The following is a 17,903-nucleotide window of genomic DNA, read 5'->3' as shown; positions in this document are numbered from 1 at the left end:
CTTGCTGTGATGCTGGCGGTCATGGTAACTGAGTCAGTCAGTCAGTCAGTCATGAAGTTTGTATGCAGGGTTTTTTTCAACTTTCATGCATGTCCCTTAAGTGCACCCGAACCCTCCTAAACATTTTATGTAGACTTTTCCATATAATTTTGGGAGGATTTCTTTAAAACCATGCATGTGGAAAGTTTGGGAGAATCAACCGATAATGTACAACTAAGATTGCCAATAAAGTATTGCACTGTTTATGGTTTAAAACATAAAACAAGTAAAGTATATTTTTGTGGAGACAAAATGCGAGACAGTTTTGCTAAGGTCAAAGCCCATATGGCTCAGTGCTTCGAGTACCACAAGTCAGCATGGTATGTGCAGGCAGAGAAGGCCTGCCATTGTTGTGGAGAGAAAAGCAAGTCTCACTCTTTCAGATGCCATCCTACCATACTGGCCACAGTTGCAGCCCTCTTCTAAGCCCTACTGAACCAATCTCAAAGAATCTCTTGTCTAGCTCCACCATTTTAAAATGATTTGAGCTCACTGATAAGGCGCAGAGTCCCAGGCGTGTGAACAGTGATGCTCTGTATGTTTTGATAAAGCATCTTTGTTGACATCTCACCTGTGAAACCGCCTTTGTCCAAGTCTGGTTTTACAGCACTTCCAAGAAAATATAGAGCATGTTTTCAGGTAACTTGTGGCCCACTGCTGAGAGCTTGCAAAAGCGATTGCTCAATTTGAGTTCATTTATGTTTAAGTGCCCTCTTTGAGCAGGCAGATCAAAGCATCCTCTCAGGTTACTTAAAGAGTTGAGCTTGAATTGTGGGCTTGGCTGCCGTGACAACCGTGCACTTTACCCTTTCAACAAAAGCTCAGTGTACTGCAGATTCCATTCATCTGCAAGTGATAACTATTGCTGAACTCACCCACTGTTTGACAGTGTTTTTTTATACGCAGATGATACTTCATTTAAGATTATGACCCACCTTTCAATGATTGAATCCAGAATACTTGGGATTAAATATGAATTATTTGTAATCATTTTAAAGGTCAATTAAAAAAGAAAAAAACACTGGCACTCTGTCTAATGATGCAAGATAGCAAGGTTTGAAGTTTGTGACAAAGCATGATTAGGCATTTTCTGTTGCCTTACAGATAGTAATGAACTTTGTATAGAGTAAACTTTGGCCCAGTTATTAGATACTTTACTATCACATTTTACACCACCTGCTTACGTAAAACAAGTAAAAGTAATTAAGTAAAAATAACTTTCAAGTGAATATAAAAAACATTTATGTGACATAGATGACATGGACATAAACAAATGAAAAGGATAATCTCTGATCTAATCTAATCTTCTGTCGGTTTATTAACAAGAAAAATTAAACCTAAAGTAGGACGGGCACCAGATTTTTCACCGCCCACCTACACAACGTTCCACTAACTGGGCAGGACTAAGTCATGTTTGAAGCTCAGTTGGGTCCATTTGATGGTCTAACCACCTACCATAAAAATAATTCCTTAAATCTGCACAAATTTCAGCACTAATTTAATCTGTCCAGGTCTTATAAATAAGAAATGAAGCAGTAAAAAAGGAAAAGCTCTTTGAAGCTACAATGTAGGTACATTTTCATTTATAGGAGTGAAGTAGAAGTTCATGAGTCAAAAGGAAAAATGCCCCTCCCCCCTCCCCCCCCCCCCCCCCCAATGGAGCCAGAATCCAACAGTCTTTTTAGGAACTGTGATAACAACCTGTGCCACATCCAGGTTTGAGTTAAATTTGTGAATGGAAGTTGATGGTTTTGTAAAAAACACTCAAAAGGAAAAAAAAAATCCAAGAAAACCACCTTAGAAGTGTTATAATTTGCATCTTGTGTTTTTGTTTTGGTTAACTGTATATTTCTTTGTCTCTCAGTTGTGACTTCTCCGGGAGGCCCTGGCCCTCTTGGTTCTCCTACAGTTTGTCACAGCTGTTTTCAGTTGTCTCATTAGCTCTCATTATTTAAGGAGCTGTCTTTTTGTATTCTGTGTTGGAGCGTCTTATATGTCTGTTCTGAGTTTTTTGCCTAAGTCTTGGTTTGCTCAATGTTTTGGAACCATTTCGGCCTGCATCTGGGTTTTAACCTGTTGGCCTAACTGTAGCATTAAAGTGTTTCCTTAATTTTTGCATTTAGTACCCCTATATAGTCTAATAACCTCCAGCCTGTTTAGTTCGTTCTGTCAGCCTCAGATTTGTACAAATGACTAGGAGTAAACCAAAAGATTATTTGCAAAACTTGGAACATCTTTCTAGAGTGATCACTTACAGTATTTAAAAATAGCATCCATCATTGTTTATTTAGCCCAGAATACCAGCTGCAAAGAAACAGGTGTGGTAGTCCAACTGTATTCATAGAACAAATGAAGGTAAACTTTAGTGCCACAAACTTTAAAGGTCTACCAACTTACGTCATTAAAGCCCTTATATTCTTATTCTGGTCCCCCCTAACCTCACCCACACATGCATTTGTTAACAGTGTTTGTCCCACCATATCGCAGTGCTGGACAAAGCCCCCGCAGACCAGCACACTGTTTCTTTCCATCGTTTATTTTTTCAAACAAATGGATTCTCTGCTTTGGACTGTGGTTTGAAAAATCATCACAAAACAGTTTTCTATGTAGTTTTATTTATTTATGTTTCTTATGAGATTAGAGCAACAGCCAGTCTGAAAAACAGTAGGGAATTGAATATGGAAGTGTTACTTTTGGGTATATATTTAGCTTATGAGCGTTAGTCGGTAGCATGCAAGCCATGGTAAGTAGCTTGGGTCCGGCTATATTTACATAGGGATGGGCATCCATCATAGTGAGGCAAAAGCAGAGAGTCAGAGAGCAAGGAAGGGAAAGTGTAGCCCATCCATCACCACAGTTAATCTCTGGGCTTGCCTATTTAAAACACCTTATAATGTGACCACAACAGTGCAACAGGTAACTCCACACAACTGCAACCACACAGTTAAGTATTATACACCTGCTTTGTTAGACCATGCACCAGGTTATGCATGAACATGCTCATTTTGCTGAATCATGACCAGAATCCCATGTTGGTTCCAACTACTTTTTACACATATCTAAGTAAAACTTGGGACGTGGTGTAAATGCCACAATTTTGAGAATTTCGCTTCCTTCCACTTCCCTTCAAGCAATCTTTGATTTAATGTCTAATTATCCTAAGTTTGATATGTCTTTGTATGAATGTATGAATGCTGATTGTTTTGTGCATTATTCTTGCTTTGATTGCTTGAAATAAACCATTTCAAATCAAATCGGACCAAATCAAATTTACCTTGGTTTGCGGAAAAGCAGCTTTCTGTTATTTCACTATTGTTATGACTAAGGAGAAACCGCATTTCCGGTTTACATTATGTTATGTTTCATGTTGTGAAGAGTTACCTCTGCAAATTCAGTGAAACAGATTAATGCAAAATTAATCTAAAATAAAAATTGAGAGTTAATTTAATTTAATATTGTATTGTATTTTTTTCTTTTGCATCTTGGCATTCTTTTCAGGTAAAAATAGATATAAGATATTTATGCATAAGCAACTACAGATTCACAAAAAGTTATGATGACGTTTTGCCGAAAAAGTTCAACATTTTGAAATGAAACCGGTTTTGCACCCAGTCTGTGCAGTAAAACAATGAGAAACACCCTTCTCTGTGCATTACCTGCAACCTGCAGTTTGTCTAGTGACAGAAATAAAAGCAAAAGCAAACAGCTGATGAAACAGCTCTTGAGCTTTCTGCCCTGGCACACTATACCTTCAATGACATCACTGAAATCACAGTTGAAACAACTGTCAAATACAAGCTGGACGGGCCGCTGCTGCAAATAGATGATCAGACAAACGAGGGTGTTGAAGCAGACAGACAGATGGACAAGGTCACAGAGTGGCTGATTGACAGGCATGTTGCATCCCTGCACAGGACAAAACAGAGACCTTCATTGCTGGAGCAAAGATGCACCCATTCATACTCCACTGAAAGCATCCACGGCATGATTTAAAGGTAGTTAAGGACAGCTGTGAACAAATACAATCTAAAATTAAAATTAAAACATTTTAAGAAATTCTGACGAAAGTTGCAATAATAAAAGTACTATGAGTATACTTTTCTCAATCAGTGGTGTTCATTTTTTACAACACTTGCTCCTAATTCTTCAGTTTTAAGGCTGATTTTTGAAAGAGAAGCCTATGGAATGCTTTTTGTCCAGGTTTCTTTCTGTCATTAGTTCATTACAACCGCAGTTTACTGCTGCTGGTCACTGAATACCCCCAGAGGACCAGCCAAGACTGAAATATCTCGCCTACCACAGTAAACATTGTTGAGGTAGGTGACAATGATGGTCATCCATACCACAGAGAGGTCTTCAGCCGCTCTTGGGATTCAAATCACATTCAGAGCAAACTGTTGACACCCCAGTCACAAGTTTGCCTTCTGTCTGATGGGCCAGTCAGCATCCACCTTGTGTCAGGAGCACCAGCTCCCCTATTTGGGCATTTATGCTTACTCAACAGGAGAAGTGTACGTGTTGCACTAAATTACCCCGCAGTGTGGGCTCTGTTAGGTCATCTCTCTCAGTTAATGGGGGACAAGTCATGTGCTAAGTGATGAAGAAGAAATCCACTGTGTAGGGACATTTGTCTGTGAGCTCAGAAATACTGAAACCCTAGTCCCATCTCAAATCCCCCTCCAACTGACCGCTTTAGAGGTATTAATAACACACCCGTAAACGCCGTCGCATCCATCGAAGGACGGACTCTGACTTTAAGCTGATATCAAACGTTATAAGTGAAATAATTTTTTGTTGGTGAAGGACCTTCCCCACGTTGCAGACTTTGAGGTTCACGTCAACGGGGTCAAGTCTGGTGTATGTCTGCATCCAGTTTAATGACATCATGCTCGATTGTAAATGAACACCCCCTTCCAATATCCACCACCCCCCGACCATGTGAAAGCACAAGCCTCTTGGATGGTGAGGTCATGGTGATCTGTAGGTCCTGGTCATGAAGTGTGTGGGGGGGGGTGGCTGCTAAATCCAGAGTTGGGGTGGGTGGAATTTTGGCTATGCAAACCTAGTCCACAGCTATGATATGTTTGCTCGCTCCACCTCATTACTCTGCAAACTTGCTTAGGCAACCTGTTTTCTGAATGTTTCTTTGGTGCAACACAGTCCTCAGGATTTTTCCAATCATCAAGTCCCACTTTTGAGGACTGTGTAACGAGAGAAATGGACTTGAACTTGAGTCCCACTAGAGAGAAGACTTAAAATTTTACTTTAAAACTTGAGACATAAACATTGAGGACTTGTGAACAATTTGAATTTATTGTTAGACAAAAAGAATAAACAGTCTGTCATGAGCAGTAGTTACAGCTGAAGTGGCTCAGATCCAAATGTGTAATGAATCATTAGGTGATGTATGTGTGGATAGCTGTAATCTCTAAAGCGTGTCTGTGTGGTACGAATACAGTCATGTGCACAAAGGAAAAGCTGTAGGGCGAAACAACTGGAGGGTTTCAAAAAACAGTGAAAGGAAAGCTACAGTTATAAAGTTTGTATTGGAAAAACAATTTCATGATTTCAAACTTCTATTGTCCTGCATTTGATCACTTTTTTCTAAAATGTATCACGTTTCCATGGTGAAGTTTGCAAGTTCTCCTTGTGCATGCATGGATTTTCCCCAGGGACCTCCCTGAGTCCAAAAACACGCTTCGTAGGTTAATTGGTGACTAAAACTGCCCCAGGTGTGAGTTTGTGTGCCCCTGCAACAGACTGCTGACCCGTTCAGGGTGTACCCCACCTTTGCCCCAAAATAGCTGGGTTGGCCCCAGGAGGTCCAGTGTCCCCAAAAGGGATTCGGTGGGTTCTGAAAATGGATGGATGGAAGGAAGTTTCCATGGCTTTCTTTGTGTCAAACATAGAAAAGTTGTTTTGGAATGTTACCTTTTTGTGTTTTCCTTCTGAGTCCTATTGGACCCTTTAACAACCCCTATCATAACAAAATTACCTGAGCTGGGAAAATCACCACACCGCAGGTGAGTCACTATGTGATCTCACAAGGTTCAGAAGCTGAGCACGCTTACATGTTCAGACAAAGATCAGTGTTAAGACTCAAGGCAACACACCTTGAGGCACGAACATTTTATTCCCTCCACATCAGAGGCCTGATAAGAACATAGTTTCCTAAGACATCCTGATTTGTCAACGTCAAGATTTGCACTCAAAGGCTTTTTGCCTCACGGCTAATTAATTCTTCATCATTGTTGAATGATATGCCTTCAAATCCGTCTTTTTTGTTTGTTTTTACCAAATAACTTTAAATCTTTTACATTTTTTAGTGTATTTTAGTTCAGTTTCCTTTAAGTTTGGTTTACACCACTGAATCCTAGATTAATTTTTCATAAAATGTTTTCTATAAAACAATTTTATGCGCTGTAATTATTTATTTTTCCTTCTCGTACGTCCCTGATATTAATTTTGTCAATTATTTACTATTATAATACTGTCCAAGCACCTGGAGTGCATATTTCTCTATTGTTTGTTAACAAATGCTTAAATTGTCTGAGTTTTCAATCAGCTTTATGTCTGAAAAAAAGGTGAGAAGATTTTAAGTTTCAAATGTTATAAAATATATACTCCACCTCTTCAGTCACACAAAAAAGGCAAAAGTTAAAAAAATAGATGGTTTTCAGACCAAGGTAGTCCTTATTGCTGAAAATAGGATTTTCCCCACAAGAGGTTTTCTGTTTGTTTGTTTGTTTGCTTTGCAAAGCCGTGGTTTCCTTTATGGCCTCCTTCCACTCCCCTCTACGCCATCAGGTTGTCTGAGTTTGTTCCTACAGTCTGCGTGAGTTCCCATGTCCTGATTTACTCCGTCTGTTCTTTTTTTAAATGTATTTTGGGTTTTTGTCTTATTTCTTATCATCCTGCTGTTTTTAAAGATTTCCTTTTGACTCGTGCAAAAAAAGAATGAGCCACAATGTCATTTCCTGCAGCACTTATGGACTTTCCTGAAGACTTTCCTGAATTTAGAGCGCTTGCACGGAATTCATATGACAAGGTTTTCTTAAGCTCAGTCATTTAATTTAAGTTGAGTTATAATTTACTGTCAAAAAGACTAGCAATAGTTTGTGAGTGAAAATGTAACCAATAAATTTAGGATTTAGGAAATATGTGTTGCTGCAGGCTACAGATATCTGTTTCTTGCTGGATGCTTTAAATATTCAATTTTATTACATTTTCTCCCATTTGATAAAGACCAAAGTCAGATTGGATTGCTGCCATTCACTTTGTGGCAGCAAAGTTTTCACCAGTACCTATAAACACGCTGCTGAGTAGAACGTGCTGTAAAGGTGGTGATGGAAAAGTTGCTGGCTTGTTGATGCTCCGGGTATCAAACCAAACCAGGTTTGACTTTGAGAAAAGAATTCTTGGCAAGAGTGCAGTTTGCTGCTTCTGAAGATCTCAAGTCCATAAAAGTTTGCACAAGTGTTAACTGACAAGTGCTGATGGATGTGCAGGGGGAACGCTCCCTCATTTCATCAACTCACTGGTCACCTCCGGCGTGTCAGCCAAGTCATCAGATTGTCAGCTTAGATTGGTTTTATTTCCAGTATCAAACAGAATATGTGTGTCTCCCACACATCCTCTGCATATTTCATATAATCCATGAGGCGCAGCTGAGACTGTCTGCATATTCCCACCATGTCGGATGGGAGTGTGGTCTCGACAGAAAAATAAACTGCGTCTATTCATAATAGGAGGCAGCACTCAGCCAGGGAAAATTTAGCAGACAGACCTCTTCAAACGTCTTTTTTGTTCCATATGGTCCATCTCTTTTTCCCTCTTCAAATCAAAAAGCATATTCATGGTTATTAGTGAAAGAAGAAAATAAACCAAATGAAAAGGTTTTTTAAAAAGCAGTGCATGTGCTTGCAAAATTCACTATTTAATATGTTAAAGGAAATTAAACTTTTTTTTCTGAAGGATTTCCCTCAGACACACCCATAATAAGTGTGTGTGTCTTTTCTGAGAAAGACGATTCGTTTCAAAACCAGCATTGTTTGGAGGTCAGAGGAGTCTGGAGCACGGGGATCATTCTCTGTTCTGCCAGAAGGGCTTGTTACACAAGCTTAAAAAAAGGCAAGAGTGCATGCACTGTGTAAGTACATGCCCAAAAGCACAAGGTAGACTATTACTACTGCTACTGTCATTTATTATGACGGTATGCCTTATCAAAATAAAGTGACTAAGACAGATGAGACTTCCATCAGAGGAGGTCAAAAAACTCCATTGTTTATCCCAAAAAGTTTGCCCTGAAACTGAACTTACAGTTGAGTTCATCAAAAAGACGGGAAAAGGTCTGTTAAATTACGTTTTTATTGTTGTCAAGTTGCAAATTCCACTTTTACCCAAGATGACTTGTAAATAAATATGTGAAGACATAATAAATTAGACATTAGGCTAACTTATTTTTATCAAAACACTCTTTTTTATTTTTTAGGTATAGGAGTTCTCAGAATGTAAAACTTTACTGCCTGACCTCTACACTATTAAATCACTCTTAGATGTTCAATTCTAGCTTCAAATTCTTTCCAAGATAGTCATTACAACCTCAGTTTACAATTTGAAGTTCCTATCTACTCCTCTGTGAACCGCCAGCTTAACGTGGTGGAGGAGTTTGAGAGCTCGAGTGATCCCAAGAGCTAAGCTGTCTGTCTGTGTCTCCCATGGCAGACAGGTCCTGGGTGACGGGTGAGACAAAAGGCGTCTGACCTGTCTCACCCTTATGAGAAGAGCAGGACCCATTCCGTCCCCCGGATTGTGACGCCAAAATGTTTCACTGCACTTAAAAACGATTTTTTTTTCAATCTTTTGGTTCACAACAGTAGATAGTTCTTTTTTCTATTTGTGCCAGGAGCCAGGCCTGGGGTTGGGGCTCGCAGGCGAGCGCCTGGTGACCAGGGCTCTCCCCATGGCCGCCGGTCGGGCCCAGCCCGAAAGGATGACGTCGGACTACACTCCCATGAGACCACCACCTGTAGGAGACCTCAAAAGGGGCCGGTGCAATGTGGTTTGGGTGGTGGTCAATGGCGGGTGCCTCGGCGGCCCAAACCTCGGTCATGGATGGATGGTTCCTATCTAGTTTATTTTACAGAAATATTTTATACATTCTATAAATATTTTACGTTTGGTTTCAGGTCATAAATGTTTTGTGGCATTTTTGGGTGATCCAAAGTGCCCCCAAATAAAATGTTTTATTATCATCCAAGTAGGATTAAATACATCTTATATAATTAATGATTCAAAGTTATCAAGTATGAACCTGGGCAAAGCAAGAAGAGAAAGAGTTCAACTCCTCCTCCTACCGATCATATTTAACACGTGTAATAGGAAACAACCCATGGAACAGGAAGAAACACAACAGGTTTGATGTTTGTCAACTAGAGGAAGTTGGACTTTAGCATGAGCTAATGTTGCAGCACCTTATAAAATAATGCAGAAAATATGAAGAATGTGAAGTATGCTGCATCACACCTGTCAGGACATTCTTTATGAAGCAGTTTCAGTGTCTTCTGCGTTGTCATACCCAGTTTCGTACGGTTATGTCGAAACAGTTCAAGCTTACCTATCAGGATTTTGTACTTTTAAACACACTAAATTTGTCTTTATTCACAAAATTAATAACAAAGTCTGACCTTGAAACAACTGCTCCACCCCCATTCTTCTGAGATAATTTTGTTTTGAATAAGCACATTTCTTTTAAACCTCTAACATCAGAGAAATGTTTTCTGTGAAAAGCCAAACAGACTTAAGGCTTGGTTTCTGTGTTGTTTGGGAGAAATAAGAACTAGTTTAATTTTGCAAGTTGATCAAGGAATATGATTGCGACTATCAAGGGCAGCAGCGCCATTTTTCATTCCTATAGGTCACTTTGATATGGCAGCAGTGGATGCAGTTTATTTTTCAGAGACAGAAAAGATGGCTGTGAAGGTTTTGCTCCCTGAAGGATGGAGGTGTTGACATTCAAAACAAACAACCTGTGCAAAAAAGAAGAGTGAAGATGAAAATGTACACCATAAATACAACATATTATACAAACGAGTGTGACAAGAAAAAGCATGTGCAGTGCTTTTGAAGAGCTTCGAATGCGGGCACTGCAGCAACATTCAGTTTGAATGAATTTCCATCACTTTTTGTGCTTGGTCGCTTGTAAATATGTGTGACTGACACCAACTTTTCTAGAAACAAGGGAAAAGACCATTTAGTCATTTCTGTGCCTTCTGTGCCAAGGATAATAAGGTAGAAGTGACAAAAAAAATACACATGGAAGATTTGAAGGTTTTTGCATGTGCAGCTTTTCCACCTACAACATGGACAACCTTTAAATTATTTAAATATCAAAAACAAAAAGGGGAAATCCAGAGATTTTGTGAAATAAACAAGCATATGTAACAACATTTTTTACTTGTTTAGGAAACTTAATCTCATAAGACTATTGTCATTATTTTTTTCAGTATCTCCATTAATGATAGATTCTTCTGTCATAACAACAACAATTAAATACAAACTCAGACCTGTTAAAAGCATTTCCGTGGAGGTGAATCCTTCTAGACAAGTACTGTAATGTGAACTGCTTACGGTAAAGAAGCTGTAATGTTACCTGAGGTACTGTGTGACAGGGTCACTCATGTTACATTTGTTGTTTCTGGAGCGCTGCCTGCACGGTGGAAGCAAAGCCAAGACCACAGCTGTATTGAGCCGTGCGTGAGTCATTTCTTCTGTAAATCTTCGTCAGTTCTTATCTGTTAGCAGACAAAGTAGGGTGGTCCTCTTCTGTTTTGTTTTTTCTGTTTGTAAACCACACCTCATTAATCAGATCTCTGGGGTTTCCTGTCAACATGTTTTACCTGAACCGTGACATGAATGTTCAAGATGGTAAGACAAATGAAAAAGGAGCACAATAAAGAAGCACAAGACCTTTGAGACATCAAAACAGGGTTGCAACACATCTCTTGCAGAAAGAACCCTCCCTTGGCGTTCCAAAAAAGAAGTTTCTGTTGGTCCTAAAGAGCTTAAATCCTATAGACTTCTGTTGAGAAATAAACAGGTTTTCATTCTATTTGTCAAAATAACCATTCTTGCTCTGCTACCTTTCTTTAACATGTTCTTGCTAATCCTATTTTGTTTTTTATTATATTTTTGCATTAGCCCCAAGTTATTCAAGTCATAAACTGGGCAATCACATGCCTCAATAAAAGGAGGTGGCTCATGTTTAACGTTTAAAGAGTTTGATTGACAGATTGTCCCTAGCCCACTGTTAGTGGTAGGGGTGTGATCTTCAAACATGCTCATTCCTGATTGGAGAGAATGGTTGCCATAGAAATTTAAAATCAGACCGACTTGGACCAATCAATGCTTAATGACGACCTCCAGTTCCAACATGGCCTCGGCCGGATCACGAAAAAAATGATGGTTGAATTGACTTCCTTTTGTTGGACCCGGAGGCAAAGCCTTTTCTGTAGGTGATGTCACACTCACTCTGTCCAGTTCTCTTCTATAGAGTCAATGAGAGAAAACCTGCACTAATTTCCCATCATCCCTTTATTTACATGCTCTCCACATCCTTCATAATGATAAAAATGCTGCAAAAAATGTCAAAAACAACACAAAAAAATATTTTCATTAGCGTGGGTCTTTAAAGAATCATGACTTAATGATTCAACATTGGTGAGACACTTTGTAAAGGGATTCTAAGATAAATCCTTTAATTTATATTTGAATAACCTTCAGGTTGTGGAACTCAAAAGAAGTCCAAAAAGTTTATTTTAACAAACTCACAGACTTAATGTATTATCAAAGTAAATAGGTATATATTAAAGCCAGGAATTGCTAATGGCTGCCTTCTATTCATAGATGTTGCACAGCCTCATGTCCATCTCTGCAACAATCTTGCTGTTGTTTTTAAAAGTACCACAGATTGACCGTTAATGCATTACGTAAATCAGGTTTAAGAGGCCTGGTGCCCCTCTGTCTCCATTACACTGAGATGTCAAATGGTAAATGCAGCTCAGTAATGTGCGGCATCTCCACGAGACCTTGGCTGAGATGTTGCTCGAAGTGTTCTAAGTGAATCCCGCAGAAAATTAGACAAAAACTCATTAACACGCAAATCATTTAAATGGGAGTCTTAGTTTATAAATCATTAAAAAGTAAGGTAGAATTTCCTTAGAAGTGTTTGAAACTACAAGGTTAGTTCACATAAAACCAAGTTGAAGACGCTTCCTATCAGCTATGTCTAAGCTAAGAAAGGTGGGGTGTTTGTTATTCTCCATTTGAAGGTCAAGATTTGTTAAGAAAAAGATATCCTCTACCTCTGTCTGGCCTTTTTGCCCTCACAACAATCCCACTTCCTCATTTACTTCTAAGACTGTTTTTTCAGCTTTCCTATGTTTACCGAGGAAAAACTGGGAAGGCACCATTAAATGAGGGACCAGAGAGGCCAGTTTTAGGGTCGTCCTGCAAGGTCTGCGGCCTTCAGCATTTCCATGGCATCACAGAAGCAGGAAACTCACATTTTCTAGACGCCTCTGTTTGTCACTGCTGCTCTTTTTTTTGTGCTGCTTTAAACGCAAAATGGACATGAAGGAATGCAGTGACACAACCAGAGCTTCCCCTGAGTCATGACAGACTTGGCAGGACGAGTAAGGAGGGAGAAACTGAGCTGTTTCAGAGATAAAAATATGAGAAACTTTTGAAAGTGCAGTTTAAATTTAAAAAGGAGTGGACACAATACGCAAGTAAAGAAAAGAAAAATGCTGATTGACTCTTTATGGCTTAAAAAAAAGAGGAGTTGGTTTCCAACCACCCAATTCCACGTGTTTTTGTGGATTAATAGGTCAAACTGTGACTCATTCTGCTAGTGAGCTGAAAGGCTTCTTGATGATCTGGATTTTATACATTATGCACGATGCAGTATGTAATGGTGTGGGGTTTCAGGGTTACTGCTCAACCCACCTCCTGTTTATGTGCTGACCATAAATGAACTTTTCTATGTGCTGCAGGGCAAACGACAGAGCAGCAAGAACTGGCACTGTGGCTTATATACAATACCTAAGGTTGCGGAAAGTGTTGCAATTTGTCCTGAGAGGAAATTGACCCCAATCTTTTTGTGTCATCACAAAACTCACAAGCAAGAAAAAACCACATGAGCCCTGGTGAAGCGAGGAGTTATAGCTGGATTCAAAACCCACCAACATTCACTTTGACTGTACAGAAAGAAACAACAGCAACTTGGCTACCAGTCTTATTTCCTGGTTCGAGCCAGTCACTTCGGCTGTGCCTTAAGTATTTGTATTGGCAGGAATCCTAACAAGCAAGATCAGACAACTCCAATACTGTATGGACCAAGTTCTGAGAAAGTAAATCTTTCTGTTTTGGTCTCACTCGGTTCAACACAGAAATGTCCACATGTCACTTCTGCAAGTTTAAGCTTAGCCCCAATCTGTAGTCAAAACATATCCATAATGATAATGGGCATCGAAACATGTTGATATAAACCTTTGAAACAACTAAGAATAGGTACATGAATTAAAAAATCAAAAATGTTGGCAATTTTTCAACAACAAAAAACACGGACTCACATGGTGTGAATGTGAGTGTGTGGTTGATTGGTCACACACTCACAAGCTGGAATAGAAGATGAAAATGTGGGTCCTTGTCAAACAATACATAATAGATGGTTCAATTGGGAAGTTTCTCCTCCATTCTCCTCCAACAATTAAAAACCAAAAGTCAGGGAGTAAATCTGACAAATAGTTTCCAAGAATTTCATAAAACACAAAGGAAATAACTTCTTAAACAAATGAAGACATGAGCAGATGCACAAAAGTAAATCCAAAAAAAATCTCAGTGAGCAAATTTTCCAGAAATGATGGGAAGTTTCTGATGATTCCTTTTTAAAATGTATTTTTTAAAAGAAAGACAAATAAGTAAATAAAGTGTTTCCGTCAAAATGTATAAATCTAAAATTAGACTTTGGAAATCAACTGATGCACATTACGAACTGGTTCTTTGGTATTACTCTGAAACAGGAGGTTCCTGGTTTTAGAAATATTTGCTGGTGAAAGGAGAAGTTTGTCTCAAAAACTTCTTTCCTATGTGAATTAGATGGCATGCTCTGGATAAAAATAGCTGCAAGGTTATTTACAGTGTTACTGAATGGCAAAGTAATGCAAACCAAGCAATCTGCATGTGAAGAGAAAATAAACAAAACACACTCCCACTATTTCCAGGAAAGAAAAGAAGAGAATTTCCGAGGTGTAAAGGAATTCCATACGTTATCCATCTATCTGTGCAGTGATCTGGTTTCTTGTATGTTTGATTTTATCTATAGTAGATCAAAAATAAGTATTTTGAAATCCAGGAGAATGAAAATGACATCACAGAATGAAGTTCAGTTCTCTTTGTTTCCCTTGTCAGACTTTTCTTGCTTTCAGTTCTGTTTGTTTCAGTTAATCATGCTCAGGTTTTTGTTGCTTTACTGTTTGTTCATACTCAGTCCCCTGCTTTCTTAATACTGCGGTTAAGTTTTGGGATATTAATGGTATCTTCACATCAGTTTTTTCCTTCTTTGCCGTACGTAGGCCTATAGTTTCTGTTGTTGAGACACATTTTTACTCTTGCGTAAACTGAGTTATTTTTCATTTCTATTAAAATTATATTACACCTTTAAAGTGGGGGTTCCAGTTATCATCACATCAGGTCTTTTAACCCGCTACGTCTGCTCCAAGGAGATCTAAAGGACTCCTTCCACTGTGTTCGGTTCCCTGAGATTCTACTCACTTTCTTGGCCCAGTTTGACCACTGGATTTCTCCTTGTCCCACCCACTGTACCCTACCCCTGCCAGAATGGCAGCTTTCCCCCAATCCAAATCTCTCCTATAAGACCCTCTTTTCCTTTTGTTTTGTTAAATTTTCCGACAATGACAGTCTGATGTGAACAGAGTAAGAACTGAAAACCTAAATCCTCATTGCACAGTCACAACATTAGAGTCCCACTCCAGGCATTTTTTTTTCTATTGTAAAGTGTTCCCAATGTTCTTTTAATTAGGATGATGCTGTTTTTAGCCAAACTCCAAAAAAACAATGTTGTTTTCTAGGAAATAGTTTCTGTAGAGCGACAGTAGCTCATCAGAAATTTACCTTTGAGTTGTGGGCGAAACTGTTGGCTTGCCTAACCCTCATATCTCATCATCCCTTTGTTTACACACTTTCCCACTAACTTACAACCCTTCACACCCTCGGCCTAACCAATCATGTGCAACAAAAATGTTGATCAATATTGGAGTTATCCAGTCGTACAGTTTTTAGTCAGCTTCCTGCTCAGACGAGGAAAACGAAGACCTACGTAGATCTTTGTCTGCAAGTGGTTGCATCAGAATGGAGCAGGACAGGAAGCGTGTGTTTTTCAAACATAGTACCTACGTCACTGCTACAGACTTCTGCTCCTAAATTTTCAATTAGAATAAAGAAATACTCAAACATGCAATTATAAGTTTACATATGTCCTCCATCATGATCAAGCCATCACAGAAACATGTTGAAAACACCAAAAACCAGATTTACATTGGAGTGGGTCTTTAAACTAAATGCAACTTCTACAAGAAAAAAAGGAACCAAGTCTTTAGTCTGGTCACTCAACGCTTTTTGTGTGTTTGCAAATGCAAGACAAAACCTTCCTGGTTCCCCATTTTCCTTTCTTTTTTGTCTTACTAAGAAACTTCTAATTTTAGCATTTTCTAGTTTTTCCTGCTTTAGTCTGCAAATAAATTATTTGACCAAAACCCCCCAAAAGTAACCCAACCAACAGACACGCGGACATAAACCCGGCTATGGCAAAGGGTGCTGGAAAAACACAAGCACAAAGAACAAGCTTTGTGTTTATGCAAGGCAGGCCTTTATTTGGGCGTTTGAGGTCAGCGGCGTACCATCAGTGAGTTTGTGTGTGTAGGTGGACGTGTCCATTTCTGTGTTTCCGTTTATGACTCTGCAGCAATCAGCCAGGGGGAAAAGCCTGTTCAGACAGCATATCTCCCTTTGAAGGAGGATCCACCCGCTGTCACACACACAATCACCACACACAAGCTTCAAAACACACAGATGCACAAATACACACATGCATGCATTGTGTCATTTCACAGAGCATAAAACAGCAATGTGCATGTTTTAGATTACAGAACTGTGAAAAACACACCAGGAAATGGGATATAAAGTTTTCAAGCAGAAGTGTGCAGCATTGTCCTGTATGGCAAACATAAGCACAATGGTCTTGATAGAAGGGCTATTTTTAGAACCAGTGTTGTAAACTGGGCTTTAAGATAAGACGTGGAAAATTGTGTTACAGACAGAAACAAACAGAAAAATGCAGGCGGTTGGGAAAATGTCAGCAAAACAACAAGTGTAAGAAAAATTCCTGCCTGGGCTCCAAGGTCAGGTTACGGTAAAAGTTGTTTATCAAAAGATGCTTAGACAAAGTACTCAAAAAAATGTTAAGAAAAGGGTTGAACAAAAAAACTATCATCACTGTCTGATTAAAAAAAATCACATTATAAACTGGGACATTCTTCACACATTTATAAGCAGAAATCTGATGTATGAAGTTCTGCATAAATTGGCTCTGGATTCTCTGGCAGAGTTTGTCAATCAAAGAAACAGCCTTGAGCATGTTCTGCGAGGCCCTGTCAGAGATGACAGAGATGACTGTCACGTCTTCTGGTAAATCGGCCCGGTCAGTAAGGAGCGCCAGTGCTTGGAACTCAGTACCTGGGGAGGTTAAGTTGCAACATTTCATGACCTCACAAAAAATTGGAATTGCGGCTTGTCAGCTCCTACAGCTGCCAGAACTAAAAGAAAAGCGTGTTTTTGAGGCTGTAGTTAAATGTTGTGATGTTTTAATTTTTTATGTTGTTTTAATTATATGTTGTGTGGTTGCATTTTATCTATAAGTATAAAGTGTTTGTATATGTATTAATGCCTTTAAACTAAACTAGCCTTTAGCTGATTTAGGCTTTTTTTAACCATTTTCTCATAATGATTTTTTTTTTATTGCACCGTTAATTATTAGTAAACATGGGACTAGTGGTAGCAGTAGTATTTTGTGGGTTTTTAGGCACCTTAAACAGAAAGTTCTCAGCAATGGGTAGGCAAGGGGGGGTTACTTTGCACCAGCAGTCCCGTTCACAACAGTATAAACATAAATAAAGACCACTCAGAACGCTTTGAAAATAGATCGAAAGATGGTCAGTGGGGAACTTTAATAAGATATAATTTTATTGTGCTTTATTATTATTTTTTGTGTTGATTCTTTCAATCAAAAAATACATAGTAAAAAAAACTGTTGCGTATTCCTAGCAAACAGTCAAATTTTGCATTGTGTCCCCTATATAACAAGAACTTATGACAAATACAATGACCAAAGAACGCGTTGAACAAGAGTTCTTGAATGCACCTTAACACATGGTGTTCACACTGGACCTTCGCTACCCAATGCTAGTGCATGTTTTCACAGTTGGAAGAGGTTTGGTGCAAAATGGTAAAGCATAGCAAATATCACTAATCTTACTCCAGGCTTTTTCTTTCACAGCTCCATTCCAATATATGAAAGACTTGGTGTCACTTAATTCCGGCCGGGCTCAAACCGCAGTCATTAATTTCACCTTGTATTATACGTTTTTGAATGGTTGGCACTTGTGTGAATTAAAGGGGATGCCATTCATAATCTGATCGGTCAAAGTTAAACCTGGTTTAACCCTCATCGCATGTTAAATGGACAGGGTTTGTGTTCATAAACCCTGAAAACAGCAAAACTTGAGTAT

This window comes from Oryzias latipes, chromosome 10 (assembly GCF_002234675.1).
Source record: "Oryzias latipes chromosome 10, ASM223467v1".
Lineage (NCBI taxonomy): Eukaryota > Metazoa > Chordata > Actinopteri > Beloniformes > Adrianichthyidae > Oryzias > Oryzias latipes.
This window is presented reverse-complemented; position numbering follows the sequence as displayed.